Here is a 22,820-nt window from a genome sequence, read left to right on the forward strand (position 1 = left end):
ATTTCTTAATTGAGATTACTCTGAAAACACTTGATTAAATTATCTTCAAACAATAGTAGACCAATGCCTTCACCCCTGACATAATGTTGCAGTTATTCTTACTGAATTTAACTTTTCTCTGAAAGACCAATAAGACAAAATGAAGCTTGACATCCAATCCTTCAAACTGATAATCAAATTGAAACTTAACCCAAACTAAAATAGCATAGGATAGCACATTGAAACAATATAAATGGATAGATTTATCACAGGAAACTAATAAAAAAGATAAATACCATTAGAGATGAAAAACACTTGATCTTTGTATTGAAATAAACATAAGATAATCAACTGATTACATATAGCACAATATCTTTTCACCAGTTTGGCATTTCTAGAAAATAAACCAAGATCATCGTGTCAAAGGCATCTATATGAGTTGTAATCAAAATATAATATGCATTTAGGCTTATTAAATTTAACTTTACTCTGAAAGGCCAATAAGATAATTTGAAGCTTGCCAACCAATCCTTCAAACAGATATTCAAACTGAAAATTAATCTCAATCACAATAACATAAGATAGCACATTAAAGCAATCTAATTGAATATATTTATCACAGGGAACTAATCAATCAATTGAAAAAGTAGATACCATCAAAGATGAAGAACACTTGATCTTTATATTGAAAATAGATAATAAAACTAGTTGATTTCAATAAATATTGTCATTCACCAACTTGATATTGTCTTTCTTTAAAAACAAACTGCAAAAGCACCGCATAAAAGATTGTCTTGACAGAGTGAAAAATATAGATGAGATTTAGTTTCACAATGAAAGGGCATACCCTTTCATTTGGAATTAAACTTAACTAAGACTAACTACCTAAAAAATGACTTTTCTTGAGATATTTGTAAAAATCAAGTTCGATCTCCCAGCATCTTGTCGTGTTTCTGAATGTGCTCCAGGTATTTTGCTTACTTTATGTATCTGCATCATGAATTATGTCCTTGATGATGATCTCCAGTGTGACAAAATTTTCCATCTGTTCTATAGTATTTTTTAATTCAATTCCATCAATTCGGGAAATATCAAGGGAGACATTGAGAAGACTCTAGCATTCTGAGATCCATTTATCCTTATCTTTAATCTCATGTTTCTGATCAACCAATTCTAGGAAACCATCGTGAGTTATGTGCTTTCACTCATCATACTCAATCTATAACTGTTCATCAAATTTATTGTGTCTTGCCAACAACTTCTTTATCTTTTCAATCTCCTCGGTTTCTGCTTTGTCTACTGTTCTATCATGTAGTCTAGTCCCCAATCTATTTTGAATCCTGTTGTGTGAGATTGCATTATCCATGTTCGTCTGAAAAACTATCCAGAACTCTTCCAGAAAGCCTTGCAAAGTCTCAAATCTTTTGGTTAAAAATACAGAGACAATATTTGTCCTCACACTTTGCATCTGTTTAAGCATCTTCTTGTTTTCTTGTTGTAATTCCTCACACTTTTTCTTCCACTGTGATTTATCAGGAGAAAGAACCATTGGCACTAGTTTCCCACTTGCTCTCAACATTTCTTCATACAATCATTTATATTGGTTTTCTTTCTCTTACTGTCCCGACCATTTGTGCCTTGTTAAACTTTGAGATATCTACTCCAATATTTGTAGAAATGATGGGATCAATCTCCCCAACTTTAAACTTCATCATATGGCCAAAGGCCTTATCAACATCAATAATCTTAGGTCTTTTATTAGAAGGATGTAAAGCCCATAACAATGAGGCTTCCTCATATTGATCGAAGCTTGACCCAATGAACACATCATTTACACCCTATATATCTAATTTAAACTCCTTATTCTCTAAATGTAATAAACTATCAAAAATAAATGAAGCACTAAGATCCCATCTAGGAAATAAGATCACTCCAGCCTCTGTAAGCAATTGTTTCCCCTTTTGAGGAGTCATTGTGGCCAATTCAACATCTATTTGTTCTTTTAACTTCCTCAACAGTTCAGCTTCATTTTATGGTGTAATGTTGGGAATAGTGTAGTACCCCTACTCATTTGAACTCAATAGACTCATACTTTATTATTGTTTGTTTTCAGTGGATACATTACCATGATGTGTTATTCAGATTTTTATTACATTATTTCATGCTTTATCTGGATATGAGATGCATAATTTATTTGTAGTATTTTAGTACTTGTGATTTATGGCATTTTATGGATTATTGCTATGTACTGACATTTTACTTTATGCAATGTGGAATTATATGTTGCGTGTTTGCGAGTGTATTGGATGCAAGGGGACAATTTTCCTTCACTCATTTTGGTGAGACAGAGAACGTCGCGATTCTCCTTCATCGGTGTGTATGTTGTGTTTTCTATATTGTATATGTATGCATGTGTGGTTCGGTGATGCAGGATATTGCAGGTACAAGTACCGGGTAGGTATGGGGTATCGTCTCCACCTGGCTTCACAGGTCTGAGCATGCCTTATATTTTCTGATGGAAGTGGAGGAGATAGTAGTTGACCCTATTTTTACTCAGTTTTATTTGTGTGAGTGTTGTGAATTGGTCATCCAGTCAATTAGTTCGGCCTTCATATTTTGTTGTTTGATCTTTTTATGAGTGTTTGCTTGATATATGTTCTGTGTGTGTGTTTTAGTGGATTTGATTAATTAATTAAGTTTATGGAGTTATCTCATAGTTGAATTATGTATGCATTGAGATTATAAATTTAATTAATTAAAAGAAGTTATTAAATTAAGTTGCAAGCTGCATGATATTAGAAATATATTTTATTTAAATTTTAGTGAAAAATAAACTAGATTAATTTCATTTATTGTTTCTTAGAATTTTAAATAAATAAAAGAATAAATAGAATAAAAGGATAAATAAATAAATGAAGAAAAGAATTCATTAAAATTATAGCATTGCTTTAATTTCTTTATTTAGAAAATTAATTAATTTGCCTGAGAAAAGAAAATAATGAATAATGAATAATGATTTTTAATTATTGCATGTTAACTTATCCCTTTGTTAGAAAATTGGAAAAGAAAATAAAATTGCTTTTATTACTAAATTTAGGTTTTTGAGAAAAAGTTATTCAACCTAGAATTTTAGTTTAAAAAGAGGAATAGGTCATTATTTTAGGATATACAAGAAACAGGTCAGGAAATTAGGAGAAGAAATTTATTGGAAAGATTAGGGCTCTTCTACAAAATTCTTCCGGGAAAGCTATAACAGGTTGGGTGGCTTCTTTTGATTTTGTTTTAAGAAAATATTTCTATTCTTCTATCTCTCTGAATGATGTGTGTATTAAGGTGTTTTTTAAATTTGGAATCCTGTCTGATTATTTCTTGATTTTGGTTAAAATCCACTCCTGAAGATAATTTCTAGTTTATGGAAAATTTGTCGAGATTTTTATTGTGTATGGAAATTTCAAGATTTGAGAGGAATGAAGTTACCAAAGAAATCACTCCCTCTTGTTTGAATTTGTTCCAATATTTGGCTATGGTAATCTTTTAATTATATCTGTCTGAAATGGTTTATTTACTTTAGAAATAAATTTAATTGTTAATTAAATTTATTGGGATATTTAGATCTTGAAAATTTAATTTATTTAATTTAAAAATAAATAAATAAATATATATATATATTATAAAATTCTGTGAGAAAGAATTTCCTTGATATTGGAAATTTATTTATTTTATGGTTGTATTGGGCAAGGAAATTAATTTTTAAAAAAATATATATATAAAAAAAAATAAAGGGTAGCGAGCTACCTACAATAGCATTTGCTAGCAGACGGTAGCCACTGCTACCGTGCACAATGGCGGCAATAAATTTTTTTTTTTCCTTTGTTCCCTATGCGTTCTACAACATGACAATTTCGGGTTTCGTGCCCGGGGTTGGATAATTTGAGTAATTTATTAGTTTATCATATATAATATATATATATATATACATATATATGTACATATATATGCATATATGTATGTACATATATATGCATATATGTACATATATATATATATATGTACATATATATGTATATATATGTACATATATATGCATATATGTACATATATATAGATATATGTACATATATATATATATATGTGTACATATATATATATATATATGTGTGTACATATATATATATATGTGTGTACATATATATATATATATGTGTACATATATATATATATATGTGTACATATATATATATATATATGTACATATATATATATATATGTACATATATATATATATATATATATATATATATATATATATATATATATATATATATATCTGTGTGTGTGTGTGTGTGTGTTTATATATAAGTTGTTGTTTTTTATGGGTGTTATATTATTTTAGTATGATTTTAATACTGAGAAAATTAATTTATGAGTTGATATATATATAATCAATTTATAGTATGGGTGTTATCATAAAAGTTTATAATTTTTAGATTTTATATGTATGTTGGGAAATACATTAGGAGATTAATTTTTATGTGATTTTATTTGACTTATTGGACAAATGACAAAATTGATTTATTTAATATAGTTGTAATTCTTATTGTCTAGAAAATCTTTAATTGCAAGTTATTTATGCTATTCATTGTTTTAAGAAAAGATTGCCTGTATTAGGATCTTGTGTAAATGATGTTTTTGGTCAAGCTTAAATTCATTGCAATTCTGATTGAGTTGTCATTGTATCCTATGTTGTTATATCTCCTTGGTCAGGTGTTGTTGTATAACCTTATTGATGTGAGCCATTGTGTGTGTTTGTCCAAATGGTCAATCTTGGGTTAGTGATTGTGTATCCTTCACCTATTCTTTGTCAGGATTAGTTATGGTTGTTTGTTTTGCCATAGAGTTCTCGTAGGGAGACCTTTCCTGTTAGTGTCCTATGAGAGAGAGTGGCTTTCGAGCAGGGGTCATGACCAAAGTGGATGACAGGATAACCCATCGAAAGTCAGTTAAAAAGTGATAACCTAATAATTGATTAGGGGGTGGGTAGAATAAATATTAATTAAGATAATTTACCTTGTGCATAGGTGAGTACTAGTACAGGGTTCATAATGTAGCAAGAAGGCCTGGAATGGAAAACTTACCACCTTGTCTTCATGAAAGGATTGGTAGGGTTCGCATGAGACTTAGTTGGAACTGGAGGCTCGGGAGAGGTTACCAAGATAACCTAGGATGGGGGCCGGGACCTATGGAGGTTGTACCATGGTATACATCTTAAGCTATGCGATGACACTCTCTCCTTAGAGTCACTAGTGTTTTGTGAGTTGAGTCACATGGATGTTTGTGGAGTCTTGTAGTTCTTTCGTACTTGTCTTACTTTGCTTGCTTGAGGGTTTACTGCTATCTCCTAGCACGGTGGGGTGGTTCCATTTCAAGATCACATGGTCGGGTGGTAGTGCCACTTCCCATCGAATGTTCTAGATTGTATCTTCAGGCGAGGAAAGGCTTCGCTGGTGTTTCTTGGTTCGTGGTTCATGTACCAACTCTTGTTCAAGATCATTGTTCAGTTGAGACCTTGTGGTCATTGTATCAAACTTTTATGTAACCTTGATATTGTAACTTTGTAATCTATGGCATTATTGGAAGCCATGTATTTATGGATATTGTAATAGTATGTCAGTGGAATGTATGTTACTTTAGTTGCTTTGATCTTATGTTAAAATATTTTATGGAAATTGGATACATTGGAGTACTTTCATTTCTTCATTATGGAATTTAGATGTATGTGTAGTTTTAAACTTAAGCATTTAATTTATCTAATTAAATGGACAATTGGATTAATTGTGGTGTTAATATAATCTACAAATTAATCTTCGTTGGTAACCCTTAGGAAACCATACTTTAGACTTTCATTGTGTTATTAAATGTGCAATGGTTATAGTTAGTGCACTTAGTCTTAAAAAAAAATTTATTTCACCCTTTAGTTGCCTAGTTGTGTTGTTTTCCTTTAGGGTTCCTGGCGGGGCATTACATTTGGTATCAGAGCCCAAGTTTCAACACTGGGTACTATGGGTTTGTAGTGTGCCTTTCAGTTGACCATCTTGCTTAGGTCATAATGTTTGTATCTCTCTTGTCTTATCCTTGCTATAGATCTAAACTGCTTTCTCTTATATGGTACCAGGTCATGGCTAGGAAAGCTAGAGGAGGTGGTCGTATGGGTGGTTGCAAAGGAGGCAGAGGTGGAGGACGGGGCCATGGTTCTGACCATCACAATCCTTCACCACCACCCACTTATGTGAGTGTTGAGCTGAAACAGTCAGTTCATCAGGAGCAGGAACAGTCTGTTCATCAAAATTCTCAGCATGCAGGAGAGTAGGTTTCCGAAAGGGAAGAGCTGAGACAGATGTTTCGAGAGGTTCTAGCTAGGTTAGGCCAAAGGCCTGAGTTTGAGTAGCCTATTCATGCTTAGGTTGAGGAGCCGCTTCAGCAGGTTTCAAAGGAGAGAGAGAGGGAGAGATCACCCAGGAGGAGGGAGATTCCAGCTGTCTGAGATCCACCTTCCTTGGGTCACATAAAGGACTTGATGAGGTCTGATCCTCCTTACTTTGATGGTATGGGTACTGGTCTTGAGGTAGAGACCTAGCTCATCGATTTGGACCGATGTTTTGCTATGTTTCCATATAGTAGCAACACCAAGACGAGATGTGCTATTATGCATCTCAATAATTTTGCTTCAATCTGGTGGAGATTAGAGGAGGAAAAGATCGGTGTATGCATTAAAACCGTTACATGGGAGCTATTTCTGGAGAGATTTAGGGCATGATTTCTCTCACCCTAGTGGAGGCAGACTCGAAAAGATGAGTTCTACGCCTTGCATCAGTATGGGATGATAGTAGACTAGTATGAGCACAGGTTCTATGAGCTCAAACAGTATCCCAGAATTGGTAATGATGAAGCTATGCTTGTACAACACTTCTTGAGGGGGTTGAATGACCGCATTAGTGGAGGAGTGAGGGTGTTTGAGCCACCTTCATTTGAGATAGCCATGGAAAAAGCCAGATTGGTTGAGTTGAACCTTAGCCATGCACTTGGTGGTCAGACAGGTGTGCAGATAGGGAGTGCACCTTCCAGTGGGAATAGAGCTCGTGGGAATCAGTCCTAGTCAGCTGCACTGTTTAGGACTCCTCAGGCACCCGCTAAGGGTGGACAACAACAGCAGCAATAGTCAAAACCAAAACAGTTCCAGGGCCAGAAGAGTGGCAATTCTCAATTTAAGAAGAACAGGAACTGGTAGAGGGGCAGACAAGGCCCTACAGGGCAGACCTCCCAGAGTGCATCTCACGCCCCTAGCTAGGGTAGTTTCCAGCAATCTAGTGGACCGACAGGTAATAGAGGAGCTTGCTTATCTTATGGGCAGTTTGGTCACAAAGTTACACAGTACCCTCAACATTTCCACAACACTGGTAGTCAGAGGCTAGCAGCATCAGAGCCTACATGGGAGATGCAGGGAAATCCCATAGAGTGTTTGTAGCGGTAGATGACCGCCAAGCTGATCATCAGGGTATAGTCATTGAGGCAACAAGTATGTTGCATGGAATCCCTATCTCTGTACTTTTTGATTCTGGAGCTTCAGATTCTTTTATTTCTTCATCCATTGTGGAGCGGTGCGGACTTACGTCTGCTATGCAGGCGGATAGGTGACAAGTAGAGTTGGCTACAAGTGTCTGTGTTTCTATTTATGCCTTTGTTCCCAATTGTGAGTTGAACCTAGGAACCATAGTTACTTCAGTTGACCTTCAAGTTATTCCTTTAGGTTCTTATGGAGTTGTATTGGGGATGGATTGGCTATCATCTCACAGTGCTCATGTAGATTTTCGCAAGAAGACAGTGGAGTGTTTAGATGACCTTGGTAGAGAAGTAGAGATTGTGGGAGTACAAAGGCCGATATCCTTGCGTATGATCTCCGCTATACAACTTAAGTGGAGCATGCGTAGAGGATGTCATCTTTTTGTAGTTACTCTTGACGAATTGGATGAGTCAGAGAGTCAAGAAATCACTCTTGATAGTCACCCTATTCTTAGAGAGTATGTTGATGTGTTTCCATTGGATATTCCTGGTATGCCTCCGAAACGAGACATAGATTTTCGTGTCGATTTGGTTCCTAGTGCAGAACCTATTTCGAGAGCTCCATATCGGATGACTAGTCAGGAGTTAAGTGAGTCAAAATTGTAGATAGAAGAATTGTTGGCCAAGGGATTCATTCATCCTAGTGTTTCCCCTTGGGGTGCGCCTATTATCTTTGTTAAGAAGAAAGATGGTTCTCTTTGGTTATGTATTGATTACCGACAGCTGAATAAGGTAACCATCTGGAATAGATATCCATTGCCTCGTATAGATGACCTTTTTTATCAGGTTAAGGGAGCCAAGGTGTTCTCTAAGATTGACTTGAAATTAGGATACCATCAGTTGCGCATTCAGGATGCAGAAATTCATAAGACAACATTTCGTACTTGTTATGGTCACTATGAGTTCACAGTGGTGCCATTTGGGTTGACGAATGCGCCTTTAGTTTTCATGAGCTTAATGAATGGGGTTTTTTGCACCTACCTTGATTGTTTCGTCATTGTATTCTTGGATGACATTCTAATTTATTCTAGATCTATGGAGGAGCATGAGGGTCTCTTACGTCAGGTATTGCAGTGCTTGAGGGAGAATCAACTTTATGCCAATTTGACAAAGTGTTACTTCTTCCAGACTAAGGTGAACTATCTTGGTCATGTGGTTTTGGGAGAAGGTATATCCATGGATCCTTCAAAGATCGAAGCCATTGTTGATTGGCCAGTGCCAACCAACATTTCAAAAGTTAGGAGTTTTATGGGTTTGGCCGGATATTACTGTCGCTTTGTTGAAGGCTTTTTCCGGATAGGACACCCGATTGCTTCTCTTCAGAGAAAGGGGAAGAAGTTTGTTTGGTCAAAACAATGTGAGGTAGCTTTTAGGACCTTGAAGGAACTCCTTGTTAGTGCTTCAATTTTGGCAGTTCCTGATCCATCTAGAGATTTTAGGGTATGCACAAATGCCTCTTTGGAAGGTATAGGTGCAATACTTATGCAAGATGGACGTGTGGTTGCTTATGAGTCTCGCAAACTCAAGAACCACAAGTTGAACTATCCAGTTCGTGATTTAGAGTTGGCAGTTGTAGTTCATGCTTTGGTTAGATGGTGGCATTTCCTGTTAGGGCATCGGTTTGAGCTGCATAGTGATCACCACAGTCTGCAGTATATATTCACACAACTGAACTTGAATGCTCGATAGCGGAGATGGATGGAATTCTTCTGTGAGTATGATTTTGAGGCTCGTTATATTTAGGGGAAAGAGAACATAGTGGTAGATGCTTTGAGTCATAGGTGGCATGAAGTTTCAGCATTGTCTCTTGGAGTAGATTTGAGAGAGAGAATTCTAGGAGTTCTTCCTCAGGATACTTGGTATCAGGATGTTACAGCTGTGATAGAGTCCGGAAGGCCTTTAGAGGGTAGATTTTTTGGATATAACCTTGAGGCAGATGGACTTCTTTGTCACCATGGACAGATCTATATACCTCCTTTGGAGGGTCTTCATGTTTTAATCATGACTGAGGCCCATCATGCACCTTATTCAGCACATCCAGGTGTCAAAAAGATGCACGCATATCTTAGATAGATTTATCATTAGGCTGGTATGAAACATGACATTGCTGATTTTGTGTCAAAGTGTTTAGAGTGTCAGCGAGTGAAGGCAGAGCATCAGCACCCAGCAGGGCTTTTACAGCCTAATTTGGTACCGGATTGGAAATGGGATATCATTTCCATGGATTTCATTGTTGTATTGCATGTCTCTTCACGTCGTCATGATGCTATCATGGTCATTGTTGACAAATTGAGTTTCTCATTTTGTTCCTATTCAAGCTTCCTATACGGCAGCAGTGGTGGCACGAGTCTTCTTGGAAGATGTAGTGAGATTACATGGTATTTCGAGGCAGATCATATCTGATAGAGATCCTATCTTTACTTCAGCATTGTGGACCTCACTTCAACATGCTTTGGGGACTTAGTTGAACTTTAGTTCAGCTTATCATCCAGAGATAGAGCGAGTGAATCAGGTGTTAGAGGATAGGCTTTGCATGTATGTGATGGACCAGCAGTCACGCTGGGAGGACTATATCTATCTAGTGGAGTTTACTTATAACAATGGATATCATATCTCCATAGGTATGTCCCCCTTTCAGGCATTGTACGGTCATCCTTGCCTCACTCCTTTGAGTTGGGATCGGTTAGAGGACAAGGAGCTTTTAGGACCGGATATTCTTTGGGAGATGGAGCAGCAGGTAGATAGGATTCGTGAGCATTTAGTAGTGGCATAGGATAGACAGAAGAAGTATGCAGATGCTCATAGGGTAGATCGTCAGTTTTCTATTGACGACCATGTGTTCTTGAGAGTGCGTCCGTGAAAGAGTCTAATCCGTTATGGAAAGGGTTCTAAGTTGGCATCTTGATTTGTTTGACCTTTTGAGATCCTTGAGAGGATAGGACCTATTGCCTACTGTCTTGCCTTGCCACCGAGTCTATCCCGCATCCACAATGTCTTTCATGTTTATGTTCTTTGACCTTATCATCCAGATGTGACACATGTTGGGAATAGAATCCCTCAACTTCTTTCCTTTGAAATTGTACAAAATGGATTTAAATTATTTTGATTGTATAAAGACATCATCTACAACAAAGATAGAATATTCCTCCAACCTAGAATCAGCATGAAACTCCAATTTTGTCACAATTTGCTCTTGCACATTGGGCTCTTCTTCCCTTTCTGGTACTTGACACCTAGAGATGGCTGCATTTTCATCCGATTCACTTTCTGCTTCCTCCTCCTCAGTTTCCATTTCCTGCAATCTTTGTCTCTTTTCTGCCAATTCTCTGTTTAGTCTATCAATTACCTCTTGGGCTTTTGCATCCTCCAGACTTCAGTGCAGATAATCTCCCAATTTTTACTTTTTCTTGCAAGAATGAATATAACCTTCAAGATCATAATTCTTCCTGGTATAGTTCTCAAATAAGTTGTATTCTTCCATCAATTTTCTATCAATTATATCATAAGCTTTAGTAGAAACTATTGTAAAATCTCCAAAACTTAGTGTTCCAAGCAGGAAGGCTTGTTTGCATTGATCCGCAAAATGTTTAGCATTTGACACACTCAAATGCCTTACAATCTCTAAGTAGGCTATTATGTCTTGAACTAATTTAGGCAACATATAAGGGCTTCCCTCAAATTTATATATTCTAAAACATGTGAAATCTTTGTTTACAAACTAGTCTCCCTAGTTATGGTCAACAATTCCCCTTTCATTACAATCCTTAGGCCTTAAAAATCTGTCAATTCCATTAGAGATAGATCCTTCACATGGAACCCCATATATCCTATACAGTGGTTTCACTATAAGTTCTTCAAACTTAATATAATTGGATCTCATATACTGAGAATCCCAAAGAGATGTCCATAATTGCACGGGTTGTTCTTCACCTTCCATGTTCCTTGTATTCAATTTTAAATCTTCTGGCCACAAACCCTTCACACGTCCATAGAACAAAACCAAATACATTAACAGTGAATAAAATTTGAAGGTAGGGTTCCTATTATCATGTAACTTCTCTACCAAATATGCAACATAGTCAAAATGCCTGTGCTCATACATTTGTATGTCAGAAGCTAAAACCAATGGCCCGGTACTCACCAAATTAGGCACCTCCACTCCTCCTACTTGCCCGCATGACATGTATGTATACTGAAAGTAGTGTCTAAATAAATCAATGCTAAATGGTGACCCATCTTCCTCAGTCAATTTCCCTGGATGCCTTTTATGAATAGCAATTTTCCAACTAGTGTATGTAGTGTCCATCCTAATATATTCTTCCTCTAACTCCCCAAAGGACAGGGGTTTGTCAGGGTTGGGATCTAAATTAAAAACTTCATTCACAATACCCACGGAAAACCTAATGAATGCATCACCATTTGGGAATTGAATGTATCTCTTCATGAAATTGTAATTTCTAACCAGAACCTCCAGCAACCTTATGTTCACAAAGACATTTGGGACAGTTAACTTACCCAAATTCATCATCCAAGGATTGCAAAGTGGCATTTCCTTATTTCTTTTTAGATAATGGAACAGGAATAATTTGTGTTCCCTCACCTTAGTCCAGACATCTCCGACCTCTTTGTATCTATCTTCCAACTGGTCCCTTCCAGGCAGATGTTGCTTCGACCTTCTGGCCTTCGAACTGGGTGCTTGCATTTGTTGAATCATGTCCTGATTCAGTCTTCTAACAGGAGGCACATCCTCTATCTTAGTCTTCCTTCCCTTAGATTCTGAGCTCTTTGCTACCCTTTTCTTTCTAGTTGAACTTGAAGCGTCCATCTCTGTAATTATAATTCTTCGCTCTGGTTTTCAGAAACTCAATGTATTCTCTCTGTGAATTATCTTTCGCTTGTGTGACACTCAGATAAGGCAATTTTATTTTATATGCCCAATGCATCTACATATAGATTTGCATTGATGAGTTTCTCATAAAATTGCCTTGTGTGAACCATAGATGCACCTGCTGCAAGCATTAAATAAGAAATCACTATTTTTGGTTTTGAATTCAGATAAGCCAATGAATCGATGGCATGTGTCTCTCTGATGTATACTTCCTTTTGGCACCACCTACAAAACCCTTCTTTTATTTTGGTACTTTACTCTCCTTTATCGAGATATCCTTAGCCGATAACTTATCTTTTGTTGTATCGGTGTAAGTCAACCCGATACTCCCATCAGGCATCAGGTTAGATCATTAGATGTCATAGCGATGAGCATTGTTTCTCTGATGACTTTCTCCTTTGGTGCAACTCTTCCCATTGTAGTCAGTTCCATCGTCATAGGTCTTCCCGATGACATGCTCATTCCACTTAATCGGCCAACTCTTCCATCTGGTATAGGGATAGATTGGAATGAATTACAATGATAGGCAAAGCTTTCCTGATGAAGTATGTTCCATTGGTACATGCTTTCTCGATGTCTTTTTCGAGCATCGGGGTAACTCAAAATAACACATCCCGATCCCTTTGGTTATGCCCATGACCTTCTTTTTGTTATAACCTTCGTCGATGGATTTTCTTCGTTGTCTTTATCAGTATATGATACCCTCATCAAATGTTGGTCTTTTTTGTTCAAGTGTTCTTATCAGGATAACTTAACCCGATAATGCAATTTTCAATTATTTGCAACTTTTACTTCTTCTTAGGAATACAAATATTAATAATCTTCTTAATGGATTCAATATAAACTGAACAAAACCTCTAACATACATAGGAGCTCTGCTTTTTCTCATTGTGTTCCCTGAGATGCTTTTGAAATTTACATTTTTCCAAGACTTGTCAAAGTGAAAGCTCATCCATGTCAACCATCACATAAAACCCAACAGTAACTATTGTTATGATAGAAAGTGTTAAATGCATAAAATCAAAAGAAAAAATATAAGAGAATAGAATTTTTAAGAGCATAATTAATTTGAAAAATTATGTGCTATCAGATCTTATCAGAGTGCTTTGACATTGTTGTAATATAGTTGTTGCTCTTGTGATCTATCAATGATTGTTGTTCGTGATGTTATTGTGTTGAATGTTCAATGGTTTTGGTTCATTTTGCAATTTTTCTATGTTTAAGTATTTCAATTTGGTATATTATACTAAAACATCATTTCATAACTAACATTTGAAGTTCTTTATAGCTAGTTCTAAGAAGACTTTTGTACTTGGGACATCGTTTTGCTTAGTTTGTGAAGGTTATAGACCGAAGTTTTGTAATCTAAGTATGGAATGTGAGTCTATGAAAAAAATCAATAAGGGCCCTTTCTATCCCTTGATACATCTCTAAATTTCTAATCCTCCAAATGTACCAAATAATTTCACATGAAAGCAAATTCCAAAACTGATTAGTGTCTTTTTTAAGTCCTTTAATAAAACCAGATACAACATCAAGTATGCTAATATGCCAAGGAATAATAAACCCAAACAACTTCCAAACCTCCTTAGCTACAAAGCAGTCAAAGAAAATATGTCTAACTATCTCTTTAACCTTGCAAATGTTACACAAATCATCATTAAAATGTTTAGATCTAATAGGTAACTTATCAAGTAGAAGGAACCATTTAAAAGCTTTCTTTTTAGGAGCAACAAGAGAGTTCCAAATATTCTTAAACAACTTGCCCCATTGAGCAGGGGATAAATTAGAATACCAAACAATATTAACATGATTAACAATACTCTCATTATACATCAAAGAATTATAAATAGAAATAGATTTAACATCACATCTTGGGGGTAACTACAAGGAGATCATACAATTTTAAGCAATTGCCCCCTTGATTTTTGATAAATTTGCAGTTTATAAATGTGGACTGTGCCTGCCATGGGATGAAATTGTTTACTCATTTTGCTAGGAATCTGGGTTCTGATTTTTATTTTATTTTATCCAATATCATGGCATTTACCTTAGGAGGACTTGAATCAAATAAATTGGGAAGGTGAAAAGGCCCTTTATTCAAATTTAAAATTTAGTTAGCAATTACAGACTAGATATAAAAGAGACACCGCATGACAATGACATAATGCAAGTGATTTACCTTGTGGAAAACTGAATTAGGAAAAAACTCTAATAAATAATCTATTATCATCAATATACTAGTAAGATCCCCTCTAGGAAGAAACTCTAGACACCTTATAAAATTCAAATTTCTAAAATTACGAGTTTATTCCATTCTCAAGGATCACTATGAACACCTTAAGCCACCCTCTCACTTATATAGAAGGTGATAATTTTAGTGATCAGAAGTAATAATAAAACTAAAAAATAAACAATACAAGAAAAAATAAAAGACAACACACACAGATTACCCTGGGAAAACCTCTAGATTGGAGGAAAAACCCAGCATTAAGTTCAAATCGAAGCTTTCAATATAATGTTCAGATTACATGAGTAGATATCACATATACTTATCTGATTAGCGACTAATCATAGTCACTAACTAAAGTCTAATGTGAAGCCCTGCGTTCAATGCCTAATCCAACGGATGCAAATTTGATTGTTGAATGAGTTGTCCTCAATGAATATGCCTAATTCACTCAAGTTGACTACACTCAAAATAATTCGAATGAACAATTGATGGCACTTATAATCATCTCACTCCAACTGTTTACCTTCTTAAGTATTTTTTTAGATGCCATGATGTGGGAAATTTTGTTGATTCCATTTAGCATCTACACTTAACATATTTTGTTGGGAGGGAGAGAAAGAGAGAGGGAGGAATAGTTGGTGGGAGAGGAAAAAGAATTTATGTTGAACATCTAATGATTGAACATCTATCTCAAAAGAATTTGTTCTCTATTAAGTTCATTGTTTTAAGATGAAAAAGAAGATTTAAATGGTTTTGGTTTGATTTGCAATTTTTCCATAGCTTGATCTTTTTGCCTATGAAGAAAGACCATGTTAGATAATATCAACGAAGAACAAAATAAGGAGACAATTTCTAGATTGTAGACTAACTTGAAAATAAAAGGTGATGGAAAATGTTATTGTCCCTGCAAAATTTGTAAGGGCTTAAAGACTAGAAGACTTCTAATCAAAACAACTAAGAAACATTGTAGGTAGCATGGTCACATTGAAGGGGGACATGATTATCATCCATTGGTAAGCTGTTCATTATATCGTTTTAATAATTTATATACATAAGAAATCACTTGATGATGAGATCATGATCATGGTTTATTTATGTTGATCATTTTTATATAGGTCGAGCACCCCAGGGCACATGATATGGACCAACACGACCCGAAGAATATGGTTTTCAAAGTGGAGGAACATGGAGGTGTGAATATCGAAGCTGAAGATAATGATACCATGGAAGAGGATAGTACAAATACATTGATCCATGACACATTTAGTACTGGCACAAGTGATCATGATGATCAAGATGACCTTGATGTTGTTCATGATTTACCTCTACTTGAGAAGGCATATGGGCCCTTTACGAAGGCTCTCAAACAACTCTTCTCTCCGTTGTATTGTTGTTGGTGAACTTGAAGGTTACGAATGGTTTATCCAACATAACAATCTCACGTATGTTAAGGTATGTCATATATGTCATTATAGTTAATAAATGGTGAATTATGTACCATTAATATTCTTTATATTAACAATTTATATTTTTTTCTTTAGATTGATAGGTGATTTTTTGTTACCACCATCAAATATTCTACCTCACTCATATCGAGAATTATCTACCATTATGAAAGATATTGGAATGGACTATCAAGCAATAGATGCTTGTCCCAATGATCATATTATATATCATAAACAACATGAATTTGGAACAGAATGCCCTGAATGTCATATTAGTGGATATCAAATAGATCAAATAACAAAAAAGGTGCCTCACAAGGTTCTTCATTATATTCTCATTATTCCACGTATGCAACAATTACTCAAGTGCACTAGCTTGGCACAATTTATGGATTACCATGCATGCAATAGAAGTCAAGATGACATTATTCAAATGCCTATGGACGGTCCAACATTTATGGACATAGAGGAAAAGTGACCACACTTTAAAGAAGAACCTCATAATCTCATGCTTTCATTGGCAGTGGACGGTGTCAATCCATTTGGAGAGTTGAGATCTATTTACTCAGTGTGACCTATTTTTGTTATCAACAATAATATTCCTCCATTGATGTCAATAAAGAGGGAGGACATAATGTTGGCAATGATTGTTCTAGGTATTTTCTCATTTAATAGTAATCTACATTTAATTATAAATATTGTAGTAAAATGGTCATAATAATTATGTAATGTTTTTGTTCATTCAACTAGATAAGTACCAAGTTAAAGATATGAATTTATATATTGAGCCTCTTATCGACGAGTTGTTGGAGTTATGGAATGGTGTCACCATGTATGACATCTCTAGACCAATAGGACAAAGACAATTTCAATTCCATGCAATGCTTGTATGGACAATACATGATGCCCCAGGGCTAACACATTTTTGTGGTATGTTATAATGTTCAAGTTGCGCATGATAATTATAATTATAAAAATCTACATATTTAATCAAATTATACATTATCTTATAGGTCTTCAAACAAAGGGAAAATTTGCATGTCCAGTTTGTGGTCCAAAGATGAAATCCCGTCATTCAAAAAGTTTAGGAAAGTAGGTGTTTGATGAGTATAGGCACTTCCTCCACAAAATTTATTATCGAAATACTGAAAAACATCTTTTCAATGGGAAAGAAGAGACTACATGAAAGCCACGAAGAATGACACCTCACGTATGGAAGTTGGAATAAAATAGAATTAATCATCAAGGTAATGCCATTCCATCTAATGGTTTATGTTTGGAATTTATATTTTTCTATCGAGTTTTGTTTACTGATGATGTAATTAATGATCGTGAAGGTCGTCAAGGCATGGATGACCACCTTCCAAAAGGACTAAAAAGTTATCCCAGACAATTTAGTAGGTTGTCCTACTATAAGAAGCTACAAATTGTGCATTTGTTTGATACTATGCATATTGGAAAGAATATAATAGAGACATTAGGGAAAATATTGGATGGAAAGCGTGAAAAAGAAAAAAATGTCAAAATTTGTAGTGACATTCAGGAATCCAATCATGCAATGAAAAATGCCATTCAATCAAATAGAAATTGAGAGTAGATTAATATAAGTGCCCTTCCTTGGTTATTAATGGAGTAGAAAAGAAATTCTATACAAGAAGCCATACGAAGAATTCGATTTCCCACAGGATTTTCTGCGAACATAAACAATCTCATATCAAATAAAAGTGAATTCGGGCCAGGGATGAAAATGCATGATTGACATACCTTCATTAAGGTAATTCATGTTCTTGTGTATTTACTATATATTTATATATTGTGCATGTACTTTTCATTTTATTATGCTAGAAAACAATGAAAAGATCATTTTATAATTCTTGTAGTACGTTCTACCTCTATCTCTCCCAAACCACTTCGACAATAATGTCAAGCAAGTCATATATGATCTTGGAAAATACATGAGGTAATTAGTGATGTTTGTTCAATTTGTTGTATAGATATTATATTTATGATTTCTTTTACTTGTTATGTAATATATTGTATATTATTTTATAAAGTCTCGTCTATATATTTTTGTGTCTTGAATCTCTTATAGGTGGTTGTCATCTAAAAAAAACCATAAAGATATAAAATATTGGAAGAGAAAAATTCCTCATCTGATGTGTGAAATGCAAAAGTGTCTACCTTCAAATTTTTTTAATGCACAAGAACACTATCTCATACACCAAGTTGAGGAGATTGAATTGTGTGGACCTATACACACTAGGTCAATGTGGATGGTAGAGAGGCACTTGAAATTTTTGAAGGCTTTGGTTTGAAAAACAACACATCCTAAGGGTTATATGGTGGAGGGATATATGGTATACCAGACTATGGTGTACATTACTGAATATCTTCCTAAGTTTGCAGCAAAGATCCACATAGATCGCATTTGGGATCCCAACCCCATTAACAAATTCGAAGGGGAGTACTTGATGGGAAAAGGTAGATTGAGGAAAGTGAGAGGTAATTATAAGTTCTTATTCTAGTTAACTAATTCGTAATCTTCAAAATAAATTGGTTGTAAGTCATCTATTTATTTTTTGTATAGTTGGTCGATAGTGGGATGCACTACATTTGTATATTGCAAACAATCTTGATTGGATGACGACATGGATTGAACGATGTCAACGTTTTGGTTGCACATTAACATGGGAAGGTGTGTCTTCATTAGTTAAAGAAGATCATCCTAATAGAGATTCCAATGTTACGCAAAGGAAAATTGATTTAGCATATGGTTTAAGAGATAAACAAGTACGTATAAATGTATTAATCACCCATATGTTTATCAACTCATGATGCAATAATTTTTACATGTTTGACATATTGCAGGTCAAACACCACAACACTATGTGCTTCAATGGTCATAAATTTCACATCAAAAAGTTGGATGAAATGAAGAAAACTTGTTATTCTAGGATAATTGCAGTCTTTGAGGTGACCAATCTTTCATCTAGAAATGACATACATCCTCAAGAGTCTCAAAATTGATACTATGGCATTTTGGATGATATACTTGAGTGTGACTTTAATTCCTTCAGATTAGTTTTGTTCATCATCAAATGGTACAGGCTACGACTGAATAAAAATGATCTTGATAGTACTGTTATTGAACATGATAATGGATTTACAATGGTTAATACAAGGTCATTTGAACCAATTGGGGATGAAACCTATGTTCTTCCAAGCCAATGTAAGCAGATATTTTACTTAGAGGTTCCACATAAAATGGGTTGGTCATTTGTTGTTAGACATGATCCAAAGTAAGGTCAATAAAGTATAATGTGATGGAAGAAGAAGATACCGCGGAAGTAGAAGATGATATAGATGATGATCACGATCGACAATTAGTCGATGATGTTCCTAATGGAAATGTTCATGAAGAAGAAGAATTTGTTGATGATGATGATGATGATGATGTTGTTGATGATGATGATGGTGATGGTGATGGTGATGGTGATGGTGATGGTGATGACGATGACGATGACGATGACAATAATGATGATGATGATGATGATGATGATGAGTTGGATGAAGAAGAAGATCAATGACCTATATGAAATGTATGAGGTATGTGATTAGTATATTATCTATTTAATATTGATTTCTTGATAGAAATTTATTTGACTTATATGGTTACATAATTAATTCATTATGTGGACTGTTTATTAGCTAAGTGATGGGTGATGATTTATGATATATATTTGATCCTGCATAGTCTACATAAAGTAAAGGTAAGGAATAAAAAATATACAATGATTATGAAGACTGCATATTGTTCATGTTGTGTACTATGTAATTTTTAGTATACGTATCATGTAATTTTTAGCTAACATAAGATAATTGAATTACATATGTAGGAACCTGAACCCCTTTGACGAGGATCCTACACAGTCTCATGGATCGACGTGTATAAGTCAATACACCCTATAGAAACAATTTATTTTTAAAAAAATACTAGGAAAACAAACTTCCTCAGTTTTTCAAACCTAGACATTAGCAACAAATCTAATACAACTATCAACACTTGAGACTCCAGTTGGACTTGTTCAAATTTTAATCTCAACATCAACTTTAGGGTCGACTTCTTCATCAACATTACACTCATTTGCAAAAAATCTTTCTCATTACCAACTAGCTCTCTCATTTGATGGAGTGCAGGTATCACCAAATAGGTATTTGTCAGATGTGTCTTCCTTGAGTGAGGGAAATGCAAGAATAGAAGACAAAAGTGAGACATGTAGTAGATCTAAAATAGAGAGATCAACTAGAGGTCAAAAGATTAGAATAAAATTCAATAAATGCATGGAATTTTTCCTTGCTAAAGGGGGTCATGTTCTTACGATGATGAGACCAAAGGCGACATTGAGGTGCCCTTGAGGTACACACATCTACAGAAACAATGGGTACCCAAGGAAATTCCTCCAATAAACACTGATTTTTGTGTTAACGAGAGGATATATCGCATAACACCTTCGTCGTTACATGGTTTGGGCCTATTTTCCATGGATTTGTTACAATAAAGTTGTTGAATTGATGGAGTTTGTCAGACCTTGTTACAATTACAAAAATTAGATGCAGATTATGTGAGGCCCTACCCCGGTTCAGTTTGACATTTTCAGTTATTTGCATATGGAGACTATTATGGATGCTTTATTTTATGCTTTATGGACTTAGAACTTATATGATTCCATGATTTGGATCACACTGACATATGTTGATGCTTTATTTCATGCATGATGATTATGAAACTTTAGATATGTTACTAGATTAGAATTACGTTATGATGGTGAATGTCATTATTGGAAATTTGCAGGACTTCATATTGATGATAGAAAGATGATGTTTATTTATGAATGGTTCAATTTTGGAAAATTATGTTAATTGTTTATGTGAAATTGAAATTGAAACAAATGAGATATTGAATTATTGTTGCCTAATGTATGAGTGTTTGATGTGCAATGGAATCCATGTATTTGATTATGTATAATTGTGATTATTTGGAGTTACTAATGTGTTAATTGAGATGCGCAGGAAAATTATCCATGTGACCATGGAATTTATATGGAGAACCAAGCCTAGACCAATGTGCGTTTGTTAAGCCGGGAGTTGTCTATTTGGAGAGACAACACCCCTTTGTAATGTATTTTATTTGTGAAGTGTATAATGCTTGAGTGTTAAAATTAATTTGTATGTATATGTGTAAACCTACAAGAGACAAATTCCATGTGTGATTTTTATATTGTATTTTTATTGTGTCACTTGACACATGTGCTGATTAAGTGTCATTGATTTTGACTTGTCTCCTGGAGGGAGTTTTGTTTCTACCAAAGCCATTCAAAAACATGAGTGTGGTCCCAAATTTGCCTTGGGTAGGGAGTCTTGGGAGTGGTCAACTCAAGTTTGACCCGTAGGTAAACTTCAGTTGGGTTTCCAAAGGGTTTAATGGACTCCTAGGGTAAGTTTTTAGGCTTTTCCAAAGGTCCAAAGGGTATACCTATGGGTTAGGGGTATTTTGCAACATGTGGCTTCTCCCATGTGACTATTTAGTCACTTCAAAAAGTGGTGTTTCCAAGATGAACGAAAATTCAACTTAGAAAGTTCTTCCTAGGATAGAGAACTTTCCTTTTAGATGTCAAACTCTCTTCCCCATCTTCTTCCACCTTTTCCCTTTTCCAATTTTGGTAATGTGTAAGAGTTTGGGAAGGGCAACCAATGGGAACTCACACCTCACCCAAGGGGTTGGGAAGTGTGTGAGAGGCCTTCTTAGGCAAGAATTTGGAAACTTAGTGAGTAATCACCCACTCTCCTTTCTGGGAGATTATGCTTGTTTTGAAAAAGTTAGTAGGAGTTTAGCACTTTTGGTGGAATTTGGAGAAAGTTAGTGTGGAATTGGGCAGCTCATCCCCAACTAATTTAGCAAACCTATTGGCAGAATAAGGTTGGTTACTTCTTACCTCCTCTTGTTATGTTGTAAGTGTTAGTTTATGTTGTTTTGTAAAAAGAAAGAGTTGTTGTAAGAATGTGTTTAATGAAGTTTTGTTGAAGTTAAAAATGTGTAGTTTTCTTTTCTATGTAGTTTGTTTTGTGTTTCTTGTTGTTTTGGGAGTGTCCAAGATCTCCTACTCTTGGGAGGGTAGGAAGATCTTGGGGTGGAAGGACTATGACAGCCATGGGTGAGAGGCTCTCCTTATGGAGAGTGTTCTCAAGGGTTTCCTTGGTGACCCTTGATGCATAGCCTTGTGTATGCATTTGGGGGTCATAAGGGGAGTAAATATGGCCTTGAGCCTTTTTGGGGGGGCATAAGGATTGTGGAAGTATTTGGTTGCATTTGTATTGCCATGAGGTGGCTTGTGTAGTTTTTATTTTGGCATGCATTCTCCCCATTGGTACTTGGTCCACTTCCACCCATGGAAGAGTCACCATGAAAGTGGTGAATGTATAGCTTGGGAAGGGAAATTTGAATGTAAGTGTCTTCCTATGTTTGTTGTGGAGTTGCTTGTTTGTAACCCGTCTAGTGCTTGGTTCTCCAAGCTCGGGGGTGGCTTCTAGTAAGCCTAGGCTGGGAGGTGAGCTTCCCATGGTCAAAAAAATGTTTTATTGCAGGTTGCATGAGAATGGG

This window comes from Cryptomeria japonica, chromosome 8 (genome assembly GCF_030272615.1).
Source record: "Cryptomeria japonica chromosome 8, Sugi_1.0, whole genome shotgun sequence".
Lineage (NCBI taxonomy): Eukaryota > Viridiplantae > Streptophyta > Pinopsida > Cupressales > Cupressaceae > Cryptomeria > Cryptomeria japonica.